The sequence below is a fragment of the Neophocaena asiaeorientalis genome, unplaced genomic scaffold, assembly GCF_003031525.2.
Source record: "Neophocaena asiaeorientalis asiaeorientalis breed wild unplaced genomic scaffold, Neophocaena_asiaeorientalis_V1.1 scaffold268, whole genome shotgun sequence".
Classification (NCBI taxonomy): Eukaryota; Metazoa; Chordata; class Mammalia; order Artiodactyla; family Phocoenidae; genus Neophocaena; species Neophocaena asiaeorientalis.
The window spans coordinates 11114887-11123633 of NW_020173979.1; the positions used below are offsets into that span (position 1 = coordinate 11114887).

General features: G+C 39.2%; 1 pseudogene; it reads left to right on the forward strand.

Moving 5' to 3' along the window:
• Window positions 1-4463: 4463 nt before the first annotated feature.
• On the forward strand, window positions 4464-6301 carry LOC112405131 (afadin- and alpha-actinin-binding protein pseudogene; annotated as a pseudogene).
• Window positions 6302-8747: the final 2446 nt, after the last annotated feature.

Below are 8747 nucleotides of genomic sequence, written 5' to 3' on the forward strand. Positions count from 1 at the left end.
TGCTTATCATTTTTCATCACTGTCTCCCTTACCTCCATTTGTAAAATGAGCACAAGAATAGTAACTACCCAAGAGGGTTATTTTGAGGATAAGAGGATTATTACAAATAAAGCACTTAGTAAGCAATACTATTATTATGTTGGCTGCTGACTCTGGAGAGAATCAGGACAAACATGCTTTGATGAGAAGTAGAAAGGAGTATGATAAAGCTGTAAATCAGAGGAAGGTAGATCAAGGCAAGAGAAATAATGCAGAGGTCTCAGTTTCGACCTGCGATGCTATCTGAGGATAGGAGCGGGAAACAGCTCACCAAGAGAGAACATGGATGAATGCCAATGGATAGAACATTAACGAAGACAAACTTAGAAATCAGAGTTGTTCAGTGGATGGGAATACCCTGCAGTTTGTTTTTCACTGACTTTGCTGTTGTTATTGTTCCCTATTCTTTAAACAGAAAAGACATCACTTTGTTGAACCATCTCAAAAGCAACTGTGTAAAAAGTAAAGTCTATACAATCTGAACTCCTATGAGAGGTTTAGTCTACTTTCCTCAGCTCAGGCAAAGGCTTCTGGAAACAAAGCACCAACTTTGATTCCTAAATGAGCATCAGTCCCTGTGGTTCAGTTACTCAAAGCTTCCAGCAGCACAGAACCTAATAGTTCATGCTCCACAGCTGGGTTCTGAGCCTGGGGCTTCCAGTGACTTTTCAGAGAGCTTCATGATTGGTTTGCTTCCATGAGATTTGGATCAAGATGAAAAATGAGCCCAAGGTTATTTGGAAACAGTTCATATTTAAGAGACCTTCAAACACTTTCACAAATAAAAGCGGTCTATGAATATTGTATAATAACCCTCTAATAACTTCCCACTTGCTAATGTTTATCACGGGAGGAAAATTAGCAACGGGTACACCCGTACTTCAAAAGTTAGGAAATGGGAGATAAAATCCAAGTAGTTTGGAAGAGTTGAAATCACTTTACTCAGAAGGGAATAGCAGTTCATAAGGGAAGGAAATTGCATTTGAATTTCCTAGCATTGTGATAATAAAAGTATTCTAACTAGATACCTATTTTTGACAGAGTATCTCCAGGCTCCAGCACCTAACCCACCAATCTCTGTCCCCACCAACTCATTATGGGCCATCCATGGAGCCTGTATTGTTCTGGAGTCACAGGGATGGGGTTATGCAGATTGAAGATCATCTGTCTAACTTTAATGCATAAAGTGGAAACCAAACGCAATAATCTCATGGACACTTAACAAATCAACGTCTTTTCAATCACCATCCATCACCATCCTTTTGTGGCACTGGTGCTAACCCTCACCCTTCTTTCTGGAGCAGAGCTGCCCTTTAGGACCTGTTCCACATTAGTGAGTCAAATCGGCCATTTTTTCATTGTCATTCATTTCATTTTTTCAGACCCCCTGGCTTAAAAATCAGCGTTTACAAAGAAGCTTGTGATGCGGTAAAGAGCCAGGACAGAAATGTAATAAACAATGTTTTGAATTACACTTTGGGCATTTAAAAATGCTCTGGGCTCAATTTCATAAGGCATTTGCATTTGTAATGAGAAAAAAAAAAACCCATCTCTGAGCGCCCAGTCTCAGGTTAACAGCCTCTAAATTTTCTGTAGGAGCAATTACAAATTGTACACAGATTCATTATTTCTCGAGTACTTTATCAGGACATTTCCCCATACATCTAATTTATCCTGTCTGAAACGTAACTTGACATAAGGGATTTTCTTAATTGCTTTTGAAGCCCTTCCAAGATAATCAACTGCTTTTGGGAGGATGATAAAAGACAGTAGACAATATTGCGAGTCTGTCTACAGATCACATGCTGAAGTTTATGGGTAAGAGACAGCAAAGAAAGGCAACATTTGCCTCTTAAACTATCTAGTATCTCTATTTTAATTTGGTTTCCATTTAAATGGCAGTGTCTTGCTTTAAGAATAGCAAGAAGAAAATCTCCCATTTTTATCTGCCCCATTGCAATGGCTGTCACTTTGCGGGGGGTGGGGGGGTAGATGCAGTCATTATTTACAAATGGACAAAAGTACAGTCTTTATTATTCTGAAGAATCCTAACCAAAGATTAAATAAAGATTAAAGCAAAAATAAAATAACCAAATTTGGGGAGGAGAAGAAATGCTGTCAAAAGCTGGTTGTGTTTCTGCAACCCACCATTTAACAATTTAAGCAAATGATAGAACAGTTTTTTAGACCCTTTTTACCTTGAGTTTTCAAGCTGCCAATTCTAAATAATTCCATTTTTAGTTACAGAACTGTTATCTAATGTACATGGTAGGCAGGATTATGGTTGCCCACAGATGTCCATACCTTGACACCAGAACCTTACATGGCAAAATAGACTTTGTAGATATGATTAAGACTATTGACCTTAAGATGGGGAGATTATCCTGGATCATTGGGAGATACCCAGTCTACTCAGGTGCGTCCTTAAAATTGGAGACTCTTTCCCAACAGTGGTCAGAGAGCGATGAGACGGAAGTGTTGGGAGAGATTCAACGTGAGGACTCGACCCACTGCTGCTGGCTTTGAAAATGGAAGGAGGGGGCCACAAGCCAAGGAATGTGGTGGCCTCTAGAAGTTGGGAACAGCCTTCAGTTTATAACTAGCAACAAAATGGGGACTTCATTCCCTCAAATGCAAGAAACTGAATTCTATCAACAACCCTAATGAGCAGGAAATTATTCTTCTCTAAAGCCTCTGCAAAGGAATGCAGCCTGGAGACACTTTGATTTTAGCCCATTGAGACCTATGTCAGACTTCTGACCTACAGGACTCTGAGATAATACATTTGAGTTGTTTAAGCCACTATGTTGGTGGTTATTTGTAAAAGGTACCCAGAAAACCAATATGCTGTCTAAAGTATAATATCCTATTTTGGTACCCAGATCATCTTCCTAATGCCCAAATATAAGAGACTTAATATGACTTGTATTATCATTTAGTTAGTACCACCCTGTGCAATGGAAATTCAAATGCTGCTTGCTAAAATCAAATTAAATTATATCTCACAAATGGAAAATATAAAGACTCTAGTGTCCTTTTAGGAAGCTGACATTATTTTTTTTTTTTTTTTTTTGGAAGTAATTATCTTAAGAACACTGACTGGGACATTGGGTAAAGGAAGAAAATTATTAGCTTTGTTTTAGATCAACAGTGTTAATATGCCATGCTGACCCTTAATCATCTCCCAAGAATTGCTCTTGGCAGGAATTGGAAAATTGATTGTTCTCAGTTTTAAAGCTTAGCCTTGGCAGTCTTGAAGTCCACGGGAGTTCAAGGAATATTTAGATCTTTTCAATTAAAAGATACTCCAAAATGATAGGAATCATAACTAATAACAGAATCACTTTTTCCAGGTAATGCAGGCAACATTAATAGCCAAAAATAAAATGGTTAGTTTGGTGCTTCACTTGTATTAAACGATGGATGACCTTATCCTAGGTATCATGTTCCAGTTGTAGTTAATTAACTTTCCCAAAGACACAATAGCAAAGAATAGAAATTCAAGTGAGGCAGGAGATCACAAAACCTGCTATGGAAGGCACCAAACTAAAGAAAACTGGGAGCATTCAGCTCATAACGCAGGTCAGGAGGAGATCCATGATCTAACTTTATAAATCAATAAAAGTATGGCGTCCTATTTTAAGATGGTGGATGGAATACATGTATCAAATTTTGTTTCCTCCCAAAACCCCAGTGAAAAATACTTTAAAAAAAAAAAGACATAAAATAACAAGGACAGGAAGAAGAGGAAAGGAGACAACAGTAACAAAATTTTGGAAGCTGGAAAGCAAAGGGAACTATGGTAAAGGATTTAACCAACCCCCAAAAGCTGAGTTGTAGCCAGTGGTTGTGAGAGCTGAGAACCAAAGTAATTTACTCTGAAAATCCTTAAAAGACTCAGGACCAGATACCTCCAAATCTTGGGTGAAAGGGAAGGAAGAGCGTAAAGAGAAATGAGTGAAATTAGATTCCCAGATCCTCTCCCCAACACCTCCAGATTTCTGAACATCTATCCTCTGGAGAGTCTTTTAACACAGATGATTTCTGGAGTGGAGTACAGGAGGTGAGATGGGCAGGTTGAGGATGGAGGTACTACACTGAAGACAGGAGGAATAAGTGAATGTATGAAAGCTGAACGCTAACTTCAGGACTTTGAACTGTGTGGGGGCACTAACATAATCTAGCAAGGAGTTCAATATCTTGGGTCAAGGTCTCCACTGGATGAACTGCACACCTTAAGAAAGTCTATTATGTAGGCTGCCTGTGCGGGCCCTCGGGGCTGCGCGAGCAGGTCTAGGATGGCCGAGCGGTGTGTCTCCGCCGCACCCAGGGGCGGTGATGCCTACAGAGTAGAGTGACAGCAGCTGGGCTGAATGTTTCACTGCTGAACTGGTTCCTCAGGTATCCTGGCTCTGGCGATTGCTATGGGAGATTGGATGACTGTTACAGATCGAGGTCTGTCTTCAGAAAGCAAAAACATCTCTCAATATACCTCAGAAACAAAGATGTCTCCATCAAATTTATACTCACAGCAAGTGCTATATTCTTCAATACCTTTATCAAAAAATGTGCACTTTTTTTTAGTGCCTTCTGCACATAACAGAATATTGAACAAAGTATTTCATATCTTGATCAGGAATTGACTACTTTCGGTTTTCCTTCATTATATGAAGAATCCAAAGGTAAAGAGACAAAGAGAGAATTAAATATACTTGCTGTTTTAAATTGTATGAATGAGCTACTTGTACTCAGCAGAAGAAACTTGTAGCCCAGAAAAATGTGGAAACACAGAATCTGAAACTGGGAAGCGATATGGACCATCTGCAGAACTGCTATGCAAAACTTAAGGAACAACTGGAAACCTCCAGGACAGAAATGATTGGTCTTCAGGAGAGAGACACACAGTTACAATGCAAGAACAGGAATTTGCATCAGCTACTGAAAAATGAGAAAGATGAGGTGCAGAAATTACAAAATATCATTGTAAGTCAAGCTACTCAATATAATCATGATATGAAGAGAAAAGAGCGTGAATATAATAAACTAAAGGAACGTCTACATCAACTTGTTATGAACAAGAAGGATAAAAAAATAGCTATGGAAGTTTTAAATTAAGTGGGGAGAGCTGATGGAAAAAGAGGCTCCTGGAGGATGGGTAAAACTGAAGCCAGGAATGAAGATGAAATGTAAAAAATTCTCTTGAATATTGTCAGAAACAAATCCTAATGGAAAATGCTGAGCTTAAGAAGGTTTTTCAGCAAATGAAAAAGGAAATAATTTCTCTTCTTTCTCCCCAAAAGCAGAAACCTAGAGAAAGAGCAGATGATAGTACAGGAACTGTTATCCCTGATACTGAAGATGCTGGGGAACTGAATAGAGAGAGTATGTTTCACCTTTCCTGTGAAACTGTGAGAGAGCAGCTTACCAACAGCATCAGAAAAACAGTAGAGAACTTTGAAAAGTCACGTAGAAAAACTTGATAACCAAGTTTCAAAGGTACACCTAGAAGGTTTTAATGATGAAGATGTAATCTCACGTCAAGACCACGAACAAGAAACTGAAAAAACTTGAATTAGAAATTCAACAGTGTAAAGAAATTATTAAAACTCGGCAGCAACTTTTACAGCAGCAGCTCGCTACTGCATGTGATGATGACATCACTTCACTGCTACAAGACTGTTACTGGTTGGAAGAAAAGGAACGCCTCAAAGAAGAATGGTCCCTATTTAAAGAGCAAAGAAAGAATTTCGAGAAAGAAAGACTAAGCTTTACAGAAGCAGCTATTCGCCTAGGATTGGAGAGAAAGGCATTTGAAGAAGAAAGAGCCAGTTGGGTAAATCAACAGTTTTTAAATATGACTACCTATGACCACCAGAGCTCAGAAAATGTGAAACTTTTCAGTGCGTTCTCAGGAAGTTCTGATCGGGACAACCCTACAGTACACTCGAGGCCACGGCAAAAGAAACCTCACGGTGTGCCTACTGGGTCTCCAGTTTGCAAGTCTAAACTTATTAAATCTCTTCCTGCTTCTCCTTCTACTTCTGACTTTTGCCAGACACGTGCCTCTAGAAGTGTATCTGAACATAGTTCAATCAATGTACTAAATATAACCCCTGAAGAATCTAAGCCATATCAAGTTGGAAGAGAATGTACAAATCAGAAGTGGAGCGTGGTATCAAGGTCTGGGTCACAGGAAGGTTGCTGTAGTGGATGCTCCTCGACCCACGCAAATGCTCACGTAGAGAAGGATGACTTACCTTAGACATGTGAACTGGGATTCTTTTTTTTCATTAACATGTTCATCAAATTTCCCATCTGAGTTGAAACAGGGTGTGTTATCAAAGTCAATCATCTCTAATAATTTAAGATGGTCTGTGTTGTCTGGACTTCCCCGTTCCTCCCCCAAAGAGCTAAAATGTTAAATCTATTTAAAAGGATATAAAAGCTTTGGATATGTATTTTTAGTAACAGAAGCACCTGGTTCTGTGAATAAAGGAATGTATAGACGTTTCGATGGAAACAAAGCACTAGAATGAGTTTCCTCTTATAGGTATTATAGGTATTTCACTTTTAGGAAACTGATTATTGTAAATATTTAATTTTGTCTCATATATAGTTGGCATTGGAAGTTTAGCCCTTCCTTGAAGGTATACTGCAGATTTTTAACAAAGCAAGTTATATATTTGTTATGTTTAGTGTGATTTGAAATACCCTCGTTCATATGTTTTAAATAAAGTGAAATTTATGTAAAAAAAAAGAAAAAGCCTATTATGTAAAAGATAAAATTGGCTCTCTAACAGTGGCCCTCTACATTACTAATTATGGAATCTCTAAACCGTATTAATCTCAGTAGGAAAAGGATGGTATAAGAGAGTCCCTGGAGGCTATGAGTACCCTCTGCGCGTCACCCTTCTGGCCCTTCTATCTCCAGCATCTCAAGGCAGCTTAAAGGCAGTGATGTGCTGATGTACTTAGTGCTCTGCTTCCTCTGGCAACACTTCTTTTGTGATAAAACTTTCTGATTCACTCTCCCTGAAACGGCTTAATAGTACAGATCTCAGGCTTCTTCTCCAACCAGCCACCAGACCACTGGCAGTCAAACCTCTGCCCTCCAAGCAGGGGACTGGAAGACCTTTTTCTGAGGAATCTGACCTGCCCAGAAGGAAACACCTGAAAATAATGACATTGGGAGCTCCCCCAACTAACGGGAAGCACTCACATTGTCCTAGAATAGTTGTTGTCCTTTGGGATGACTTTGCTCCCAGGGAATATCTGGCGATGTCTGGAAACATTTTTGATTGTCAAGACGGGAGGGGTGTGGCTGGTGTCTAGTAAAGAGAGGCCAAGGGTGCTGTTAATCATCCTACGATACACAGGACAATCTTCCTACACACAGATACTCAGCAGTTCCAATTAGCCTTTCAGTGTCTCGCTCTCAATCATGATCAGACAGCCAAGGATTACCAGACAGCTTAGCAAAGCCTCTAACAGAGAAGAAAACAGACTAAGCACAATCAATCAAATAAAAGCAGTTTGGAGGAAACATACCTTGCAGCCAAAAAAAAAAAAAAAACTAAAACAAAACTATCATTAATAAAAAAAGAGATAGCACAGTCCATACATCCATGAAACATAACAATGATGCTCTTTTTTAAAAAGGAAACGTTGAGAGAACGCAGGTTCTTAGAAACTAAGATGATAACAAAAAGAATAATTTAGCAGAAGTGGGGAACATTTTTTTAAAGTTAACGCAGTCTCCCAGAATGAGAATACTAAAAAGACAAAGAATTAAAAAACAGAGATGAAAATCAGAGGATCAGTTATTGGTTTCCTATTGCTGCTGTAACGTATTACCACAAACCTGGTGGCTTAAACAACACTAATTTATTATCTTTCAGTTCTGGAGGTCAGTAGTCTGAAATGAGTTTCATTAGGCCAAAACCAAGGTGTTGGCAGGGTCATGCTTCTTCCTGAGGTGCTAGAGGCAAATCTGTTTCCATACTGCTTTTTCTGGCTTCTGGAGGCTGCCTACATTCCTTGGCCTGTGACCTCCTCCTTGCATCACTCTTGCTTCCATTATCACATCTACTACTTAATTTCCTGCTTCCTTCTTAACAGGACCCTGTGATTACATTGAACCCACCAGGATAATTCAGGATAATCTCATCTCGTTATTCTTAATCACATTTGCAAAGCTTCTTTTGCCACATAAAGTACCATTCACAGATTCTGGGGATTAGGACATGGGCAAGTTGGGCAGGGGGCATTTTTTGGCCTACCACAATCAGATTACGAGGCGTGATATCCATAAAGTACAATGAAAAAGAAGATGGAGAGGAGGAGATAGTAATGAAATACTGAAGGCTTTAAGTTTAAAGACTGAATGGGCTAAGGGCTAAGCAAAATGAATGAAAGTAGACCTACAACAAGGGGCACCACTGTAAAATTTCAGAACAGCAAAGATAAAAAGAAGATTCAATAAGCTTCTAGCAAGGGGGAAAAGAAACATACGAAGGACAAAAAATCACTGGCTCTGGACTTTCAAATACCAACATTGGAAGCACAAACAATGGAACAATGTCTCCAAAATCCTGGGGGGAAATGTTTCCCCTGTTAACATGTTATGCCCAAGCGGTCAAGTTTCAACATTTTTATCCCTTATAGACCCTTTCTCAGGAAGCCACTGAAGGATGTGCGACCACAACTAG